Source organism: Triturus cristatus, chromosome 5_2 (genome assembly GCF_964204655.1).
Source record: "Triturus cristatus chromosome 5_2, aTriCri1.1, whole genome shotgun sequence".
Taxonomy (NCBI): Eukaryota; Metazoa; Chordata; class Amphibia; order Caudata; family Salamandridae; genus Triturus; species Triturus cristatus.
The window spans coordinates 141,233,776-141,255,844 of NC_140588.1; positions in this window are offsets into that span (position 1 = coordinate 141,233,776).

A 22,069-nucleotide genomic window follows, 5' to 3' on the forward strand; every position below is an offset into this window, starting at 1 on the left:
AGTCCCGCTTTTAAACCAGGAGACAAGATTTGGTTGTCCACCAAAAATCTAAAACTAAAAGAAAACCGTAAATTCCAACCAAGGTTCATTGGCCCATTTAAGGTAAACAAGATGATAAATCCAGTGTCAGTTAAGATCCAGTTGCCACCCTATCTAAAGATTCACCCAGTGTTCCACGTTTCTTTGTTAAAGAAAAGTCCACCAAATTTGAGGTTCCGATCTACCCCTAAACCCATTAATGTAGGTTCAGTGGAGGAGTTTGAGGTTCATAAGATTCTAGACTCAACCTTTAGAAAAGGTAAATTGTATTACTTGATCAGTTGGAAGGGTTTTGGTCCTGAAGAAAGATCTTGGGAGCCACATTCTCATGTTCACGCTCCAAAGCTCATTCGAGATTTTCACCAGAAACATCCTACTAAGCCAAGGTTGAAGGGACGTCTTTTGGTGGGGGGTACTGTCACGATGCAGCGAAACAGATTGAAAAACGATTCTGCGAGTGTACGATTGCACTCTAAAAGACAGTGTCCTTGGAAATACCCGCTCTGGAGAAGATTGACTCCCACTTGGAAGACATCGCTTAGATCCATTCTGCTTGGATTGCGATTCCCTTCCACTTCCAGTTAAATTCTGTAGATCATTTCCTGGAAGAGTACTCGGTCTAGTTGTTATAGTCGCGAGACTCTTCACAGGTCTCAATGCGCATGCGCGAGGTTCGCGCGGCGCACTTCAACTGTTGAATCTCAAGAAAACGGTTGCCTTATCTTTCAGAGGCCCGTTCCTTCAGAGAAAATCTTTTGAGAGAGTTATTTTTCGTGGGTTCCAGGTTCCATTTTTCAAAGGAAAGTATTCACAGTACAGTTTGTGTTGCACGGAAAATATTTTCTCACGTGCTTTCTGGTATTTATTATTTTTTCAGTAAAAATTCAGTCAGCAAGTCGACAGTTCGATGAGAGAATCTTCGTAGTGAATTCAGAAGGAGATTCTACGCCACCAGCAATATTTCGGAGAAGCGTCTCTGTGAAGAGAGACCTTCTCCTCAGTCAAGTAAGAGTGTTGTTTTTTCCATCTAAAAGCATATGCAAGCTAAGGAGAAGAAATATTCTGCTGAAGTTCAAGTTAGAACTTATTGATTCTGAATAGCTCTCATTGAGAGAGTTTTGAACTGTGAAGTGACTTCAGACTAATATCAAGGGCGAGCAGTGAAGTTTTTTCTTCAACCGTGCTATGGATTGTACACTATTAAGATAAGAGGCATAAAGCTAATTTTTTCTACAATAATTTAATCCTGAATAAAGACATTGAGATTTCAGCCCTTTCACCTGTGGCGCACACAGGTTCACGGAGTAAAACCACAAGTGCTATTAAAAGACCTACTGCCTCTTAAAGCTGATCAAGTAATCAATAGACAAACAAGCATTGAGGGTGGCTTAGTTCTGCGACACTAAAGGTAAAAGTAGTTCTAGCGAAGAAAGCTTAAAACTATCTATAGAGTTAGGGAAGACTTAATTTGTGTGTTATGTTTTTTAGGAGTCTTCATAAGAACAGAAGATATCATTAGCAGTTCCAGTGTCCGGAGGCAGTCTCTCTTTTGTTTGTCTTCCACTTCCCCTTTCCCCCTCGGCTAAGTCCAGAGGCAGTTGTATATTCCATCTGTCACTGGTTTGGGTGAGAGGGATTTGAGGACCTGTCATCTGCTCCTGGGGAAGTCGCTCCATTGATCTGACAGTTCTGGTCACATGTCCTGGTCTTATATCAACAGCACGTCTCTGTTTTCTGTATACAATCTGATGGAAAGACAGATAGTAATGGCACAAAGAGATGCAAAATGTACAATGTTACACATTAAAAATTTGAACACCTACCACAGAATGGTTAATCCATGGTAGTAACGACTTTCCAATTTCAATATGTCTCCAGTATCACCAGGTAGGCAGATATGAAGCACTAGGAGAGGGATTCATACATGAGTACTGGTGTTAGACCCGGAAGGTCCCAGGGACCACACTCCGACGCGGTAGCTTGGCGCGAGGCGGGAAGGCACTCCAGGGGCTATGTGCTAAGTAGTTGTGCAGCACACACTCGCACTGACCCAGTAAAGCACATGCAATAAATAGACACCACTTCCAGTGCATTGGCAAAAACAAGTATCTTTATCTACTTCTGGTCAAGGTAGGTAACACAAGGATCTCGCTTAGACAGGATAACCAGTTTTCATAACCTCAGGTCTCCACAGGTAACACTTCTATCACACATGTTTCCTAAAAGTAACATTTCTTACATCCCTGGCCAACATATACAACATTTCTTATGCACCTTGGAAATAACAGTCCTTATACAGGGGTTAATACAGAGTACACTTCTTATGTGGCTATACACTTCAGAACACAACTTTCATGGAGATTAGCCCTATAGACTACAACGTTTAGGTAGGGCTTGAACAGCAATACTGGGCTCCTCATTGTAAGTAGTCATTTTAATGCCAAGCTCTAGCAGGAGCAAGAGCTGTCAGGTGGGTCTTGGTGCCCTTGCAGGGAAGATGGGGCAGCAGAAACGGGCTAATCTGGCCAGCAGGGCAGAAGTTAAAGCCTTGGCGGGGTGTAGGCCCAAACTCACCCCTCGCACTCACAGGTTTGATGGAGAGTGGTGGCGCAGCAGAAGCCAGGCAGCACCAGGCCTCGTTTACCGGGAGACGCCCCCTCTCCAGGCAGCCCGCTGCTGCAGTTCCTCTGGACTCTCTCTCCTGGGCAACGCCTGCTCACACAGCCTTCCCCGACACAGCGGCGTCCCTCCCCAGGCTTCGGGGGCCGCAGCAGAGATCTTCGTCAGATATTCGTCAGTGCCTCTTCCTCCCTCAGTGCAGCGATGACAGCGCGGCTCCCCAACGTCACGGGGGAGCCCGCGCAGCTCCACTCAAGTCTCCCTGGCCGGCGGCGGTGATCCCGGGCCCACAGCGCTTCTCACAGGTACCCGGGTGGCAGCGGTGAGTTTGGGCACAGCGATGCTCCTTCTTGCGCCCCGCGGGCGGCGGTGATTTCGGCAGGCAGCGCTTCTGGTCACAGCGCAGAAGGGGGGGCACAGTCTGAGAACGCCCGCACAGCACTGGTAGGAGGGGGACAAGTTGGGACAGGGCACAAGCAGGTCCTGTGCACACCCAGCAGCAGCGCCAGTAGACAGCAGCAGAAGGGGCACGGCTAGAGCGCTGACAGGACACAGCGAATTCCTTCAGGGCAGCGCCTAATTAGCCCAGCGCTGGCGGGAGGGCAGCAGATTCTTTCAGTCTAGCGCTTAGGTAGCCCAGCGCTAGCAGCAGGTGGCAAGTTCTTGAAGCCTAGCGCTCAGATGACACAGTGCTTACCTTGGGGAGTTCAAACGCTTCCCAGACTTGCCGCTGGTAGAGGATGGCAGGTGGTAATTGTAGAGGTTAGTTTCAGTGGGGGGAGGATAGAAGTCTTGAGCAGGCACACTGGAGTTCGCGCCCCAGGTTCCCCCTCACACTGGGCAAGGTCAGCAGGCTGGCAGGATCACTCAGCTATCTTGAGGACAGCAGGGCCTCAGTAGTGTAGCTTCCCCCTGGTCGCAGCCTATACTCCAGCAGAGGGTCCCCCAGGTCCAGTAGTGCTCCAACTGACTGTCAGGTTTCCCTCCTTTACCTTTATACCCCTAGGTCAGGTGACCCTCAAAAAGGCGGCAAGTTCTGGCGCCAGCCTGGGGGGGGGGAGATTCTAGAAGGCTCTGGTGACAGGAGGCGGGAAGCTCAAGGTTACAGTTACATTAGGTCACAGCCTGATCCCAACTACTAGCGCGCAGACGGACAGTGGCCACTCCGCAGTAGCAGGGGCCTTTGGAAACCATATTGTTAGGAGAGAGCACCTGCACCTCAGCACTGTTCAGCAGCAGTAAGGCGCCCAGAGTCCTATGTCCAACAAAAGATGGTGGTAAAAAATGGAGGCAGAAAGGGAAAAAAATGCGGGGTTGGGCTGACAGGTCTAACAACTGGGAATTACCGTACAGATTTAGATGCAGGAATGGGGACACTGAAGTTTTTCTCAGTGGTTCAAACTGTAAAAGTTCTTTAAGTGGGTCTCTAGTTTCTAAGGATGTCTCGCTTCATGGAGCCTGTAATGCTTCAGTTGCTAACTTATCCTGTCACTTGAAGGGTTCCCCAGCTGCCGTGATTCATCCAGTATTGGAACTGCTCTCGAATGTGAGCTATTTGATGTTGAATGATCAAGGATGTTGTGGGATGAAACCGGGCATCGCATATCTAGTCACTGTGAGTTCCAGGGTTATTTGTTGTTTGCAAGTATTGTTTCCACAGACCCACGCAGTTAGAGAAGCAACGCTATGCCCTTCATAGGATGTTTCCTTTATACGGTTTGATTCTCTGAACAGACTGAAAGCCATGCTTTTTCAGAAGAATGTGGCCTTAACCTCAGCCCGAGAGCCTTTTGATCTCCAGGTTGCAAGGTCTTCAGCTGAGATACAGGCACTAGTCTGGACAAACTTCCTGCTCCATTTCTGGGAAACGGTTCATCATATCTTTAACATGTCTGATACGAGGGGTATAGTGCACCTATTTAAGATCATAGGTTCTGGACTATTAAGCACCTTTCAGATAATCTTCATAGTTATTTAACCATATATACACTCCGTATTGGGAAGCTTTTTGGAAGGCTTCCGTTGGTCCTACTACTTGTAGTGGGTATTCTTGTTTTAAATTTTCTGCTTCGCAATGGATGTCCCAGGTTCTCGAGAGATGGAAAAAGCACTGCTAGTGCGATGTTGTCGTGAACGCATGGTACTCCATCTGGGCACACCTCGGCTTTGGGAGCTAAGCGAGCATTGGTTCCTATTGTTCAGACCAGTCTGGCTTGACTGCCTCTAACCTGTGCCCCCCTGCCTATTCTGCAGATACGAATGCATGTTGGACAAATGTCTGACTCTTCCATCGGTTGCGCCACCGTACATAGATGTACTACTGGACCCCTTAAGGCCCACGTGTTACAGTGTCCTTCATCGTATTCCCATGTTGATGACAGCATTCTTAGATCCTCCACAGGATGCTTCAACTCCTGTTGGAACGGACACCAGCTCTACAACAGACACCAAGGTATCAAGTGTTTCCTCAGCGCTTGCTGTGGGAACGGAAGAGAATCACCTTTGCTTTATTAACCTGATACAGGAGATGTTACATGGACCATCGTCTGCAAATGCGAGCGACAGTGATGTTGCGTCTCCCTCACAACACACATGAACATTTGGCTATCTGTGTGATGGGAACAATTTGGCCCTTTTTCCAAAATAAGTCAAATTAGAATGCCAAACATCGTTTTGTTTTATTTTTTCTTCTCTGACTGAGCACCATAGCTTTCGGTGTGCTCGGTCAGTCTGATCATTTATTGACTTTTAAGTGGACTTAAAGAGCTTTTTTAATTTTAATCAAGTGTTGTTTTTACATCTACCATGTTTTTAGATGTTTTTAGAGACTGATTTTTATAAAAACAAATTATGCTTTTACCAACCATATTTTAGCATTGGATGAGGAGTGGGTGTTATGAACCCCAATGTACCCCAATCTAGGCCTCTGTAGCTACACAACCTTTTACCTACATTTGTCCTACCTTGCTCTTCATAAAGGTTATTGCACTAACATTTTACCCAGTTATGTGCTGAATAAATGTCGACCAGTTTCCATGAAACTGGCCTAATTTATTATGCATGAGGATTCCTAGTATCACATCTTAAACCCCTGCCCAGGACGTACACATCAGGATTAACATATTCTGCATAATAACTCTAAAAAAGTTACCGCTATCATCATCCTTGGATGACAGGCCCACTGTACATAATGGCAAACCCTTACATATCTGGGTATAAAAGAACCACATTTTCACTGGGTAACCAGAGGAGAAGCTTCCACGCTGACACACGACACCGAGGTCCCTGCACGGAGACGCTCCAGCACGCAGTGGTCTGACATCCCTTGCGGGGTGTCCAATTCGAGACCAAAATGGGGTCTTTCTTTCTCTCTCACCAAGTAACGGGGTTGGCTCTTTCCCACGGAATTCTTGTCTTTACACCCACAAACATGCTAGGTACAGTTAGGTACACTTAGCTAGGGTCTGCATAGTAGGAGTAAGCTTGATTACAGTCATGTATCTATATGCCTGCATATATTCACTTTTGTAGCAACATGGTAGAAGTCAACCTTTTATTTACTATCTTAGACATCTGTTTCTGTCTAATGATTGTCACAGCAAACATGTTTCATACTAGAATGACGCTGGTTCAATAAATGCTTATTGAAAACTTCCCCAACGTTTATTCTGCATATCTCTCTGAGACTAAGTGAGCACGAGTGACTGGGCGAAAAGTACTGCACTGTTTCCACGATCCCTAAAGGATCAAGGGTTGTCATGTTCAATGGTTGCCAGAAACTATTTGCTCCTTGATAAAGTTAGGGGGCGTATAATGGTACAGTGAGCTAACTGGTCTAAAGGCCAGAATATCCTGCGGGGGTGTCCGGAGTCAGTCTTGACACCAATCCCTTAGTTTATGTTGTCTAAATGTGCAGAGCATATATATTTGTAGGAATTACACAACAGACTGATTTCACCATTCACACTGACTGCATTACACCAGTTGGACTAAATACTTGCAACCTTGAGCATGCACTTACTAGTCATCACACCAATGGTGCTTCCAATATATGTTACACTCTCACTACCTAGCATTGTTCCAGCCTCCACATACAAAATTATGTTACTTTGGAAGGTAGTTGGTGTAATAACCTCACTGAATAGCCAATGGTGAACCTTGTCCTGACTCATAGAGACACAAAAGACACAACACACATATTGTGCTTATTGGTACATTTATTTACAAGTGCCGGTGTTGAAGGAGATAACAGCTAAAGTTGATTGGACAACAGCCCCAAATGATCTTTAGTGCCAGTGGATGTCCAGACAGAGTCCATGTGAGTAACATGTCATGGGACATGTTGAGGTGAGGAGTGCTACAGTCAGGCAGATGACCGCAGTGTCAGCGTGATTAGGGGGGATAGGCCTCATTTTCAGTCCAAAAATTGTCAGGGTGAACAGGGAAAAGTCAAAATGAGGATAGTGCAAGCAGATGTTCCCTGGCTTGTTGATCAGCATAGGGCTAAGGAGAAACAGGTTATATGACGCAAATTAATGCTACCGGACACTTCTGTTTTGGAAAGAGGTACCATCCACATTTTCCTCCTCTGATATGTGTGGTGTCTCCTGTGAGGGTGATGCTGTAGACCACCCTAAACGGCCAGGAGGGGGCCTCGCCATCGCCCACAAGAGCACCCTCCGCCTCAACACCTCCAACGAAACCTTCCCCTCCGCCAAACACCTGCACTTCCAGATCCAGACTACCCCCAAAGCCACACTCCATGGAACCCTCGTCTACAGACCCCCCGGCCCCCGAACACCCTTCGCCACCACCATCAATGACTTTATCGCACCACACACCATCGCCTCAACAAACTACATACTCATTGGAGACCTGAACTTCAACTTTGACAACCCCAGCGACCCCAACTCCACTATCTTTTGTGACAACCTCTCCAGCATCGGACTTAAACAACTCGTCAACACACCGACCCACAGAGCAGGACACACACTCTACCCCATCTTCGCAGCAGGAAACAGCGTCCAATTAAGCCACACAACACAGTCGCCATGAACCAACCACCACTGCATACACTTCGCCATCAACACACCCAAGGCACCCAAACCAGCCCCACACCCACCACGAAGGAACTGGAGCAAGGTTACCAACGAGCACCTTAACTCCACCCTCACCCAAGACAACCACACCTGGGCACCCAACGCAAATGACGCAGCCAGAGAACTCCACACCTGGATCTCCAACTGCGCAGATGAGCTCGCCTGCTACGCAACCCTGACAGACAATGCCCCAGGAAAGCTGCCTGGTTCACCACCACTCTCCAAGAAGCCAGACACACCTGCAGACACCTGGAGAAGAACTGGAGAAACACCAAGACAACCAAAAACCACACCACCTACAAGGACACCATGACAGACCACCACAACCATCCACAATAAAATCCTGGCCAACTCCACCAAATCCAAGGAACTTTTCAGTGTCATTCAAGAATTCACCAAACCATGCAGCCACACACATCACCCCATCTCAAGACCTCTGCGACAAGCTTGGAACCTATTTCCACCTCCAGATCAAAAACCTCTGCGACAACTTAATCGACCATCCACCAGGCGCCAAAGATTGCCCCCCGCACCCCAATAACACCAGCGAGCCCACCATCTCCAACTGGACACCGATCAAGGCTGAAGACACCTCCTCAACCATGAAAAGCATCCACTCGGGGGCCCCCGACCCCTGCCCCCTCACATCTACCACAGAGCCGCAGCCGCCATCGCACCCAAACTACAACGCACCATCAACACCACAAAAACAACACCATCAAAACAGGCACCTTCCCAGACAAATGGAAGCGTGCAGAAGTCAGACCCCTGCTGAAGAAGCCCACAGCTGACATCACTGACCTCAAGAACTATTGGCCCATCTCACTCCTACCCTTCACAGCCAAAGTTGCGGAGAAAACAGTCAACTGGAAACTGACCCTTCCCAATCCAGATTCTCTGGCAAACACAGCACAGAGACCGCCCTACTCACCGCCATAGACGACATCCGCACCCTCCTGGACCAAGGCCACTCCGCAGCTCTCATCCTACTGGACCTATCAGCGGCCTTCGACACTGTCTCCCACAGCACACTAGTCGCGAGACTACACGACGCAGGCATGCAAGGAACAGCCTTGGACTGGATCCGATCATTCCTCACCGGAAGAAGCCAAAGGATCAGACTCCCACCCTCCCTCTCTGACCCCACGAAAATCACCTGTGGAGTCCCACAGGGTTCATCACTGAGCCCCACCCTCTTCAACATCTACATGGCCCCCCTTCCAGCCATCGTCCGACAACATGGCCTCAACATCGTATCCAACATCGACGACACCCAGCTCACACTCTCCCTCACCAAGGACCCCACAACTGCCAAACTCAACTTCCAGAAAGGAATGCAAGACGTCGCAGTCTGGATAACCAACAGCTGCCTGAAGCTCAACTCTGAGAAGACAGTAGTCCTCGTCCTCGGTACCACCCCTTCTGCATGGGACAGCACCTGGTGACCGACCACCCTCAGAAGCCCACCTACCCCCTCAGACCACGCCAAGAACCTCGGCCTCATACTCGACTCATCACTCACCATGAACTGACAGGTCAATGCTGTCACCTCCAGCTGCTTCAACACCCTCCGCATCCTCCGCAAGATCTTCAAGTGGATGCCCCCGGAGTCAAGGAAGACAGTCACCCATGCACTCATCACCAGCAGACTGGACTATGGAAACGCACTCTATGCCAGCATCAACAAGTCCCTACTCCGCAAACTCCAGACAATACCGAACACCGCCGCCAGACTCGTCCTCGGCATCCCCCGACATGAACACATCAGCTAAAACCTACGAATTCTCCACTGGCTCCCGTGTAGAAAAGAGTCACTTGTAAAATCCTCACTCACGCCTACAAATGCCTACACAACTACGGACTCAAATATCTCAATGACAGAATCAACTTCCACGTACCCAAAAGAAACCTCCGATCTTCCAACCTCGCACTGGCTAAAACCCTGTGCATTCACAGAGCCAGAGCAGGCGGAAGATCCTTCTCTCATATTGCAGCCAAGACCTGGAACGAGCTACCGGCAGACATCAGACGAACCTCCTCCCTGAACACCTTCAGGTAGACCCTCAGGACCTGGCTTTTCGGCTAAACAGATTTGTGGACCCCCCCCCTCAGCGCCTTGACACCCTCACGGGTGAGTAGCATGCTTACAATTCCCTGATTGATTGATTGACTGATTGTAGATGCAGCAGCAGAGGGAGGCACACCTACATCGGGGGGGAAGATGTGGATGCCGTGTCTGCAGCAGCCTTCATCTGTGCCAATGCATGAGTCATCACTGCAGCAAGGAGGATCTGTTGGTTTTGCAACACAGCAGCAATGTTGCGTGGTAGGTAGCCATGGAAGTCATCTGGGAGTCCTGCTTCCGCACCATGGTTTCCAAGATGGTTCAGCTAGCCCCCAGCTTTCTGGCTTGGCAGGGCAGATGTCAGCCAGGGACTACTGGAGGCCATGGAGCGGAGAGTAGGTGTCTTTGATGGTGGTAGTGTTGTTCCTATTGGGACTGAGGCACCCATGGACCCCCAATGGGGGAGCCGCCAGGGTCTCCATCCCCGCCCGCACCTGATCTGCCAACTCCTGCTGGACTCCTACCACAGTCTGTTGGAAGTTAATAGTTCGGTCCTCGTAGTCCAGGGGCCTGGGTGTGGTAGTAGGTGCTGCCTGGTGGTTGCCTGTTGTCTACCACAGAGCCGCAGCCGCCATCGCACCCAAACTACAACGCACCATCAACACCACAAAAACAACACCATCAAAACAGGCACCTTCCCAGACAAATGGAAGCGTGCAGAAGTCAGACCACTGCTGAAGAAGCCCACAGCTGACATCACCGACCTCAAGAACTATTGGCCCATCTCACTCTTACCCTTCACAGCCAAAGTTGCGGAGAAAACAGTCAACAGGAAACTGACCCTTCCCAATCCAGATTCTCTGGCAAACACAGCACAGAGACCGCCCTACTCACCGCCATAGACGACATCCGCATCCTCCTGGACCAAGGCCACTCCGCAGCTCTCATCCTACTGGACCTATCAGCGGCCTTCGACACTGTCTCCCACAGCACACTAGTCGCGAGACTACACGACGCAGGCATGCAAGGAACAGCCTTGGACTGGATCCGATCATTCCTCACCGGAAGAAGCCAAAGGATCAGACTCCCACCCTTCCTCTCTGACCCCACGAAAATCACCTGTGGAGTCCCACAGGGTTCATCACTGAGCCCCACCCTCTTCAACATCTACATGGCCCCCCTTCCAGCCATCGTCCGACAACATGGCCTCAACATCGTATCCAACATCGACGACACCCAGCTCACACTCTCCCTCACCAAGGACCCCACAACTGCCAAACTCAACTTCCAGAAAGGAATGCAAGACGTCGCAGTCTGGATAACCAACAGCTGCCTGAAGCTCAACTCTGAGAAGACAGTAGTCCTCGTCCTCGGTACCACCCCTTCTGCATGGGACAGCACCTGGTGACCGACCACCCTCGGAAGCCCACCTACCCCCTCAGACCACGCCAAGAACCTCGGCCTCATACTCGACTCATCACTCACCATGAACTGACAGGTCAATGCTGTCACCTCCAGCTGCTTCAACACCCTCCGCATCCTCCGCAAGATCTTCAAGTGGATACCCCCGGAGTCAAGGAAGACAGTCACCCATGCACTCATCACCAGCAGACTGGACTATGGAAACGCACTCTATGCCGGCATCAACAAGTCCCTACTCCGCAAACTCCAGACAATACCGAACACCGCCACCAGACTCGTCCTCGGCATCCCCCGACATGAACACATCAGCTAAAACCTACGAATTCTCCACTGGCTCCCGTGTAGAAAAGAGTCACTTGTAAAATCCTCACTCACGCCTACAAATGCCTACACAACTACGGACTCAAATATCTCAATGACAGAATCAACTTCCACGTACCCAAAAGAACCTCCGATCTTCCAACCTCGCACTGGCTAAAACCCTGTGCATTCACAGAGCCAGAGCAGGCGGAAGATCCTTCTCTCATATTGCAGCCAAGACCTAGAACGAGCTACCGGCAGACATCAGACGAGCCTCCTCCCTGAACACCTTCAGATAGACCCTCAGGACCTGGCTTTTCGGCTAAACAGATTTGTGGACCCCCCCCCCCCCTCAGCGCCTTGACACCCTCACGGGTGAGTAGCATGCTTACAATTCCCTGATTGACTGATTGTAGATGCAGCAGCAGAGGGAGTCACACCTACATCGGGGGGGAAGATGTGGATGCCGTGTCTGCAGCAGCCTTCATCTGTGCCAATGCATGAGTCATCACTGCAGCAAGGAGGATCTGTTGGTTTTGCAACACAGCAGCAATGTTGCGTGGTAGGTAGCCATGGAAGTCATCTGGGAGTCCTGCTTCCGCTCCATGGTTTCCAAGATGGTTCAGCTAGCCCCCAGCTTTCTGGCTTGGCAGGGCAGATGTCAGCCAGGGACTACTGGAGGCCATGGAGCGGAGAGTAGGTGTCTTTGATGGTGGTAGTGTTGTTCCTATTGGGACTGAGGCACCCATGGACCCCCAATGGGGGAGCCGCCAGGGTCTCCATCCCCGCCCGCACCTGATCTGCCAACTCCTGCTGGACTCCTACCACAGTCTGTTGGAAGTTAATAGTTCGGTCCTCGTAGTCCAGGGGCCTGGGTGTGGTAGTAGGTGCTGCCTGGTGGTTGCCTGTTGGTTGTTAGGCTGGGTATGTGGAGACGCCACAATGCTGCTGACCTTCACCGTGTTCAGAGATGGTGTCTCAATGGAGTCCAGGAGCTCTTGGAGGTTGTCATGGTGAAAGGCTTGTAGGTTGTCATCATCACCATCATCGCTGATGTTGGGGACAGGGTGCTGGCCAGAAGAGAAGGGATCATCCTCTGCAATGAGATGGGGAAATGCTATTGGTGATGTCTACTACATGTTGATTAATTTATGTGGTTGGGGGTGCACTCCCTTTTTTTAAAAAAAATTTCTCTTTTGGTTATCCCTGTTTTATTCTTCGGATGCTGCAGCAAAGCAGGGGCTGTCAACTCTTGCTGTATATGAGAGATTAATTTCTAACAAGTGCTAGGACGTGTGTGTGCTGCGCACTATTCACCTGGTGCTGACACCACTCGTTTAACATTCAATATTCGATCTGATATTCATTTTATTCTTTTCCAATTCCAATTCCAAAAATTCTTTATTTCGGCCATATAGACCATAAAAGATGCAATGGAAACATTACAAACATTAAAACATTATTTTAAAACACATTTAAATAGAGTCGACTCTCCCAGCGAGGAGTGATTTAAAATTGCATTTAGAAAGTTCTTTAGAAAGTTCAAGGGGCTTCAGACGATTTTTTCTTTCTGATCAACCATATGGCCATAAGAAATTTGGAAACAGCGAACACAATGTGGCCCAGGGTACTAGTTTTCAAAATCCTGTATGCTTGTGCATACTCTCTGAACCCCAGGTTCTTACAGAGCGGTGCTATCCAGTATTTTCTGGGCCTTTTCATATCAAATCAATTTCTTAACCGATAAAGCAATTTGACTATACATATCATTTGGTCAATGCAATACATACATCAATTCACGGTATATACTTGATGTACATTTTTTTATATAAAAGATCAAAGTTCTGTCATCATAATCATGCTATTTTTAAATTATGCCCAATGCATTTCGGGACATAAAAGAGTCCCTTCCTCAGGGGCCAATCTGTAAAAAACACAAAACATAAATAATTACATTCACTGGCTGTTCAAATGGGCCCAATATCACTTATTTCAACATCATCATTTAAGAAATAAATCTCTTGTTAACTCGTAATACTTGCTTGTGCTTATATTATGTACATTGAGAAATGGAATCTAGCCTTTTTTCTTTATTTGTGTGTGTATTGTTGTTGTGTAATCATACCTTCGACTTCGTATCAAAAGATTCTTGCTTCTAGGAATCTACAACAGACCAATGTCACATATTAAGGGACCGATATTATCTATAACTATGGACAACAATGCCGTCATGCCACTAATGCCTCCGTGTTTCACAACTATGTCTTACCTCAAAATCACCATCTGGGGCCAAAGTCTAAAAATAATAGAAGCATAGGAGTCAGACTATTGCAAATATCCGCGTAACACATTCTCAATAACATATCCGTGTTGTTGTACACCAGAGGGCAAAATTGTACAGCAAGTATATACTGTGAATTGATGTATATATTGCATTGACCAAATGATATGTAAAGTCAAATTGCTTTATCGGTTAAGAAATTGATTTGATATGAAAAGAATTAAATGAATATCAGATCGAATATTGAATGTTAAACGAGTGGTGTCAGCACCAGGTGAATAGTGCGCAGCACACACAAATTCTACATGTTGATGACATGTTTTAAAGCAATTGACAAACAAAGTGTACGATATGGCACTTTCAGTTCCTCATTGATACATAGGAGAGCTGTCACGCTAGGATGTGGATGGAGAGAGCACTGTATTTAATTTCAGATGACAGGACCCCAGCAGTGTCGTCAGTACCACTGTGTGCCTGCTCTGAGTGGATGGGCCCTGTCCTAGTAGTCAGAATCTATACACTGACGTTGATGCCATTTAACCATGACCACATTGGGTCATCTACAGGGTGTCAGATGTCTCTTTAACCTCTTCAGTGCCCATGACGAGATAGTCTCGTCATGGAGCACGGTCGCGCTGTGCCCATGACGAGACTATCTCGTCATGAACCCCACCCACTAATGTAACGACCGGCACAGGAGGGGGAAAGGGCGTGGCACAGAAGGGGTTAATCAGGTCCATGCACTTGTATGTGTCCATTGACCCCTCTGCCTGTTTATAATTTAGTCCTGGGAACCGATTAACTGCCACACTGTGATGGGCCCCTGATCATATAATGACTCTGCAGTGCCTATGCCACCTACATAATGCATGGCCATCTCCAAGGGGCTGACATGGCAGACTGGTATAGAATGACGTGTCAGGCAGCACCCCAGATCGTACTGTTGCTGGGAATGGTGACATGTACCTACTGAGGGGCATGTTCACATTCTAATGGCACAGCACAGCAAGAACTTTATCTATGTAACTGCGTGATTCCACATACACATGACAGCACCGTATTCACAAGGATAGGGCGCACCACATGTGTTTTCCCTAGCGCTGGCTCCGATGATGAAAACCAAGCACCAACACAGTCAACCTTGTGCCACAATGCAAGGGTGCCTGCATTGGGGCACAGCTGTTCTTTTTACAGCAGCACCTTTTGAAAAGTGCGCCGGGCGCAAACAATGCCAATGCGTAATACGGCCCCTGGATGGAACTCTATGTGCTCCATTGAATGTGAAAAACTACTAAGTCCAGATGGAACTACTGTCTCAGATATACATTTTTTTAAAGAAAAGAAACCATTCGTCTTCCCTCAACACCTTTAAAAAGCCACACAACTCTAATATTGTTTCTGCAGATGTGTCCCTCCGAGTTCTACACTCTATATTCGAAGAACCTCATTCTCTCTGTGAGTTCCAGTAACTATACCCAGATTGAGGACACATTTTGCCAATGGCATCCTCCTTAGTTTTTACCATGTCCATCAGTTTCCGCTTGTCCTCACGCAATGGGACCATATTGACAGCATCTTGGTATCCAGGGCGTTGCCGATAGCCTCAATCACACCAAAATGTTCTCTAAGTTGTCTGAGGGTACAGTCGCTGACCCTGTGGTGGAAAGTTTACATGGAGCCTACTCTTGCATTGGTCCTCTAACCTAGGCTTGCACTATTGGGAGTATGAGAGAGACAGACCACACCCGGTACCATAAACTTCTAGTCAATCTAGGCTGCATGGTAGCAAAATTAGATATAGCTTGAAAATGGGGTTCAGGAAATATCGCTCAATACCAAGAATGGAAAAAGGCATCGTCCATTGCAGACTAATGGAGAAGGAAATATACCGGGGAAGGGATTGGCCAAAGAAATTTGAGAAAATTTGGGGTGGCTGGGATGCTGGAATTACTTAGATGGAGTACCCAAATGGATGGTTTATAAAAAAATTCTTTACATTGAGGAGGGACGGAGGATGGTTCTTATGGGTTCCCCGGCTGGAAACAAAGGCACATTGGCCATTCGAACATGGACACCGTCAAGCAACACAATGACCCTGATTCCATATTTGCTACACAAGATACATTGGAACCGTGGTGGGGTGGGAGGGAGTTGAGTTCTACTGTGTGTGTTTGTAAACCTCAAAATGTATCAAAAATATTATTCTTTTTTTAAATTAAGTGTGTGGTAATGCAAAAGTTATAGTAGGCAACCATACTCAAAAACCTATATGCTTGTAATCTAGTAATGAGACCTGGATTTTTAAATTGACATATGTAAAGACACCATGATTTTTATGTGAAGGTCCATTAATACTGAAATGCTTGTTTCTTTTCCTTCAAATGAACCATTGTGCAAGATCATTTTACTCTCTTTGCTTCAGATGTTACAATCTCGGAAGCTGTTGTTTATTAGGTAATGAATAGACATTTGTTGTATTAGACAACGGTTATTGATGTTCTCACCGCAAAAGATGTAGACAACAGGGAGGATGATTTATGGGAAGATGTGCTGGAAAATAGGAAAGGGTGTACCGGCAACATTCATGGACACATGGTTAAAAAACTATTGTACTGTGGTGAGAAGCTGGGGTGTAGACCTGTTCCCAGGACCGTGCTCAAATCTTATTGGTCAACATGAAGAAAAAAAGAATATTAGGGTGGCAACATAGAAAACGTGTGTTTTTAATTGTGCGTATTCTTGGATTAGGCAGGGCAGATTGATTGCACTTTTTCACTCATCCTTCTCGTTAGATTGAGAGTAGCATCTTGTTAGATGTGGGGGTCTCTAGTTGGCAGAGGTAGGTACCTTTGACCAAATAGGGGCCCTTGCGTCTAGTCAGGGTAAGGGGGTACACTCCTAAAATAACCCCTTCTCACCCCCTTGGTAGCTTGGCACGAGCAGACAGGCTTATCTCAGAGGCAGTGTGTAAAGCATTTGTGAACACATACAGTAATCCAGTGACAACGCTACAGATGTACACTACACAGGTTTTATATAAAAAATAAGTATTCTTTATATAGACTTATCACAAGACCACAAACGGCAAAAATCCACAATACTGTACTTTTAAAAATGGTAGAAATATCTTAGTTCTCTTTAGATGTTAAAATGCGACACTTTGAGTTCAATGAACCTTTGTATGCGTAACGCTATACAACGAAAGTGTTGCAGGGAAGGTGATGCGTCGGTTCCTTTCACGCAGGAACGGTGATGCGTCGGTTTCTTACTGCGCATCCGTGGCGATGCGGCCCGCAACGCCGTGATGCGATGAAGATCCGGTGCAATGAAACAAAGATGGCGTCTTCTTCTTGATGCGACACGATGCGTGCACGCCCGACGGCCGTGCGGCGACTCAATTATTCTTCTGAGCCGCGACAGGCCCTGCGACACGCCTCTCCGGTGATGCGAGACGCTTCGACGATGCGATGCGACAGCTGTAGCAGCGACACTCTTCTTCAGTGATGCGACGACAGCAGCTGCGGCGGTGACACGCTTCTCCGGTGATGCGAGATGCTTCTGCGATGCGACAGCAGCAGTGACGACACCCTTCTTTAGTGATGCGATGACAGCGGCTGCGGCAGCGACACGCTTCTCCGGTGATGCGAGACGCTTCTGAGATGCGATGCAACAGCTGCAGCGGCGACACCCTTCTTCAGTGATGCGCTTCCAGCTCCTTGCGACACGCAGTCCCTCAGAAAGCCCAACACAACTTCAGGCACTTCCAAAGAACTCTTGGGGAGTTGGTGGTTGAAGTCTGTTGTCCCTATGACTTCAGCAGGAGGCAAGCTCTTTCTCAACCCTTGAAGATACTTCACAAGTTGAATAAAGTACACACAAAGTTCCTTTCTCCTCTCTTTGACAATCAGGCAACCACTGCAGGCCAATCTCTCAAGCTTAGGGATAGTCTCTCCTCAGTCTCTCTGGTTCCTCTCCTCAGCAAAGGTTTCTTCTTGTTTCCCAAAAGTGATCTAAAGTTCTGGGGTCTGGGTCCCCCTTTTTATACACAGTTTCTCTTTGTTCTCTGAAGGTAGAGAGGCCTTTGCCTAGTCCAAACCAGTTCTGGTCAGTCCTGGAGCACTCTGTTTACATGACTTCTTTTTTCCTTTCACAGTGCAGGCCAGGGACATCAGACACACCACAGGAGGTGGGGCAAGCATTGTGGACGGAAGGCACAGCCCTTTTCAGGTCCCAGGTGCAACTCCGCCCTCCCATCTATATGCAGATCTCTCTATTCAGCCCTGTGCTGACTCACCCTGTCTCCGGGAATCCCCCAGCCCCTGTCACTCAAACTCCAGACAAGGAATACACAACCTAGCAGAGGCAGGCTTGGATGGTTAGACAAGAAAATACCTACTTTCTAAAAGTGGTATTTTCAAACACAAAATGTTGAAAACAAATTCACTAAAAGATGTATTTTATCATTCTGAGTTCAGGCATGCTAAACTCGAATTTCTACCTAGTTCCCTGAGTCAGTTAGGATTATCAGATTTAATAATCAAACAGCCCATTCTGGCCTATGGGGAACAGGTAGTCTTGCAATAGTGAAAAACGAAAATGGCCGTAATTCACTATTAGGACATGCCACACAAACCAGGGCATGTCCTACCTTATACTTACAATGCATCCTGCCCTTGGGCCTACCATAGTGGTGACTAATATGCAGAAAAGGGAAGGTTTTAGGGACTGGCAAGTGGGTGCACTTGCCCAGTCAGCATGGCAGTACCAGACTGCACACATGCTCTGCAATGGCAGACCTGAGACACACTTTTACAGGCTGCTTCTGTAGGTGGCACAACCAGTGCTGCAAGCCCACCAGAAGCATTTGATTTACAAGCCCTGGGCACACCTGGTGCACTGTACTAGGGTCTGACAAGTAAACCAAAACCAGCCAATCATGGAATCACTAATCCATACATCAATTTACCATAGGGAGCACTTGCACTGTGGCACTGGACAGCAGTGGCACAGTGCCCAAAGCATCTATAACCAGCAAAAAAACATATTGGGGCAACAGCAAAAAATGGAAGGGAGACCCACGCCAAGGTGCCAAGTCTAACACGTGTCCCTTCCAAGTGAAATGTGGGGAGAACTACCCTATCTCCAGGGAGTTCTCATCACTAAGGAGGAAAAATCTGGACTGACCATCAGCATTGGCCTGCTCTGTACCAGGGCGGTGTTCTACTGTGAAATCCATCCCCTGTAGGGAAATGGACCACCTCAACAACTTTGGATTCTCACCCCTCATCTCCATCAACCATCTGAGGGGCCTGTGGTCGGTCTGAACCCAGAAGTGAGTCCCAAACAGGTATGGTCTCAGCTTCTTCAGCGCCCAGACGACAGCAAATGCCTCACGTTCAATAGCACTCTACCTCTGTTCCCATAGAAGTAACCTCCTACTGATGAAGGCTACGGGTTGATCTAGACCCTCCTCATTCACTGTGACAAAACAGCCCCCACACCATGCTCCGAAGCGTCTGTCTGAACGATAAATTCTCTGGAGAAGTTGGGTGCCAGGAGCACGGGCGCCGTGCACATAGCAGTTTTCAGTGCCTCAAAAGCTTTCTGACAGGTGTCAGTCCAAATCACCTTCTTGGGCTGCTTCCTGGAAGTCAGCTCTGTCAAGGGTGCAACAATGCTGCCACACCCCTTGACAAACCTCCCGTAATACCCAGTGAGTCCTAAAAAGGCTCTCACCTCTGTCTGGGTTTTGGGGTGTTCCCAAGCCAGGATGGTTTCAATCTTGGGCTGTAGGGGCGCCACCTGGCCGCTCCCAACCTGGTCCCAAGTACACCACGGAACCCTGCCCGATCTGGCACTTGCTTGCCTTGATCGTGAGGCCTGCCGTCCGCAGCACCATCAACACTTCCCAGAGGTGGCGCAGATGTTCTTCCCAACTGGCGCTGAATACTGCAATGTCATCCAGGTAGGCGGCACTGAACTCCTCCAGTCCAGCCAACACCTGGTTGACCAACCTCTGAAAGGTGGCAGGGGCATTCTTCATCCCAAAGGGCATAACCCGGAACTGGTAGTGCCCATCTGGTGTGGAGAATGCTGACCTCTCTCTTGCCCCATCAGTCAAGGCGATCTGCCAGTACCCAGAAGTTAGATCAAATGTGCTGAGGTACCGGGCAGCCCCTAACTGATCTATGAGCACATCAGATCTGGGGATGGGGTGCACGCCAGTCCTGGTGACTGAATTGAGCCCTTGGTAGTCCACACAGCACCGGAGTTCTGGCATGGCGCCCGGTGCAGCAGCCATTGGGACTAAGACCACTGGGCTGTCCCAAGGGCTGTTAGAGGACTCAATCACCCCTAACGCAAGCATTTTGGAGACCTCCTCCTTGATGCAAGCCCTCACCATGTCAGTCACCCTGTAAGTTTTGTGCTTTACAGGAGGACTATCTCCAGTGTCCACATCATGGATGCACCAATCAGTGAGACTGGGGATCAGGGAGAACAGATCAGAAAAAACTGTCCCAGCAACTGGCAGCAGTCATTCTGTTGCTCAGGGGTCAGAGTGGAAGAGAGGTTTACACCATCCACTGAACCATCTTGCTCTGTCGCCGACAGTAGGTCAGGAAGAGGCTCAGTCTCCTCCTCCATTCCATCATCTGTTGCTAAGAGCATGCCCACTTCGGACCTCTCCAAGTGGGGCTTCAGGCGGTTGACACACAGGACCCGCAAGGGGTTCCTGGGAGAACGCAAGTACACCAAGTAGGTAACAGGACTTTTGCGCTCCACCACCTCAAATGGTCCGTTCCACTTATCCTGGAGCGCACAAGGCTCCACTGGGGCCATGACCCACACTTTCTGACCAGGCTGAAGCTCTACCAGAGTGGCATTCTGGTCGTACCACCGCTTCATCTCCTCCTGGCTGGCTTCCAGATTCGCCTCAGCGAGTTGCCTGAAACGCCTAGGGCCCGATTCACAGAACTAACTTAAGACAAAATCCTAACTTACTACCATTTTGGTATTCACAGAAGGCACTTACTCATTTTGGTATTCACAGAAGGTACTTACTCATTTCGGTATTCACAGAAGTTAGGAGTCCTAACTTTAGGACTCCTAAATGCCTTCTGTGAATACCGAAAGTCTTAAAGTTAGGATTTTTCTCAGTTTAGGAGTCCTAAATTTAGGAGTCCTAACTTTACTACTCCTAAACTGAGAAAAATCCTAATTTTAAGACTTTCGGTATTCACAGAAGGCATTTAGAAGTCCTAAGGTTAGGAGTCCTAACTTTACTACTCCTAAACTGAGAAAAATCCTAACTTTAAGACTTTCGGTATTCATAGAAGGCATTTAGGAGTCCTAAAGTTAGGAGTCCTAACTTTACTACTCCTAAACTGAAAAAAATCCTAACTTTAAGACTTTCGGTATTCACAGAAGGCATTTAGGAGTCCTAAATTCTGTGAATACCGAAATGAGTAAGTGCCTTCTGTGAATACCAAAATGAGTAAGTGCCTTCTGTGAATACCAAAATGGTAGTAAGTTTAGGATTTTGTCTTAAGTTAGTTCTGTGAATCGGGCCCCTAGTCTGGTTCCTGAAGGCCAGCATGTAGCTATATACATCCTGGGGAGGTTTCCTGGGAGATTGTTCCCAGCCTTTCTTGACCAGACTCAGAGGTCCTCTCACTGGGTGACCATAGAGAAGCTCAAAGGGACTGAACCCTAGAGATTTCTGTGGCACCTCACGGTATGCAAACAGCAAGCATGGTAAGAGGACGTCCCACTTAAGCCTGAAGAAAATTCCCATCAGTGCCCGTCCCACCACGGGGGCTGTCACTGTCCTCAGACGTATGGCTTCTGGGTACCGGGTGGCATGGTCCACCAAGACCAGGATGAACCTGTTGCCCATGGCTGTCTTGGGGTCCAGTGGCCCCAAAATGTCAAAACCCACCCGTTCAAAGGGGGTGCTGATCACAGGGAATGGCTGGAGAGGAGCCTTTTTCTTCCTCCCACTCTTTCCACTTGCCTGGCAAGTCTGACATGTCCTGCAATGAGTGTCTGAACTCTTGCGCATTTGGGGCCAAAAAAAGTGGGTGACAAGCCTCTCAAAGGACTTGTCATGCCCCAAATGTCTTGCCAATGGCACATCATGAGCCAGCCCCAGTAGAAAGGCTCTGAAGCGCTGGGGTACCACCGGCACACGGGCTGACCCAGGCTCAGCAACCTTAGGCTCACTAAACAGGAGACCATTCTCCC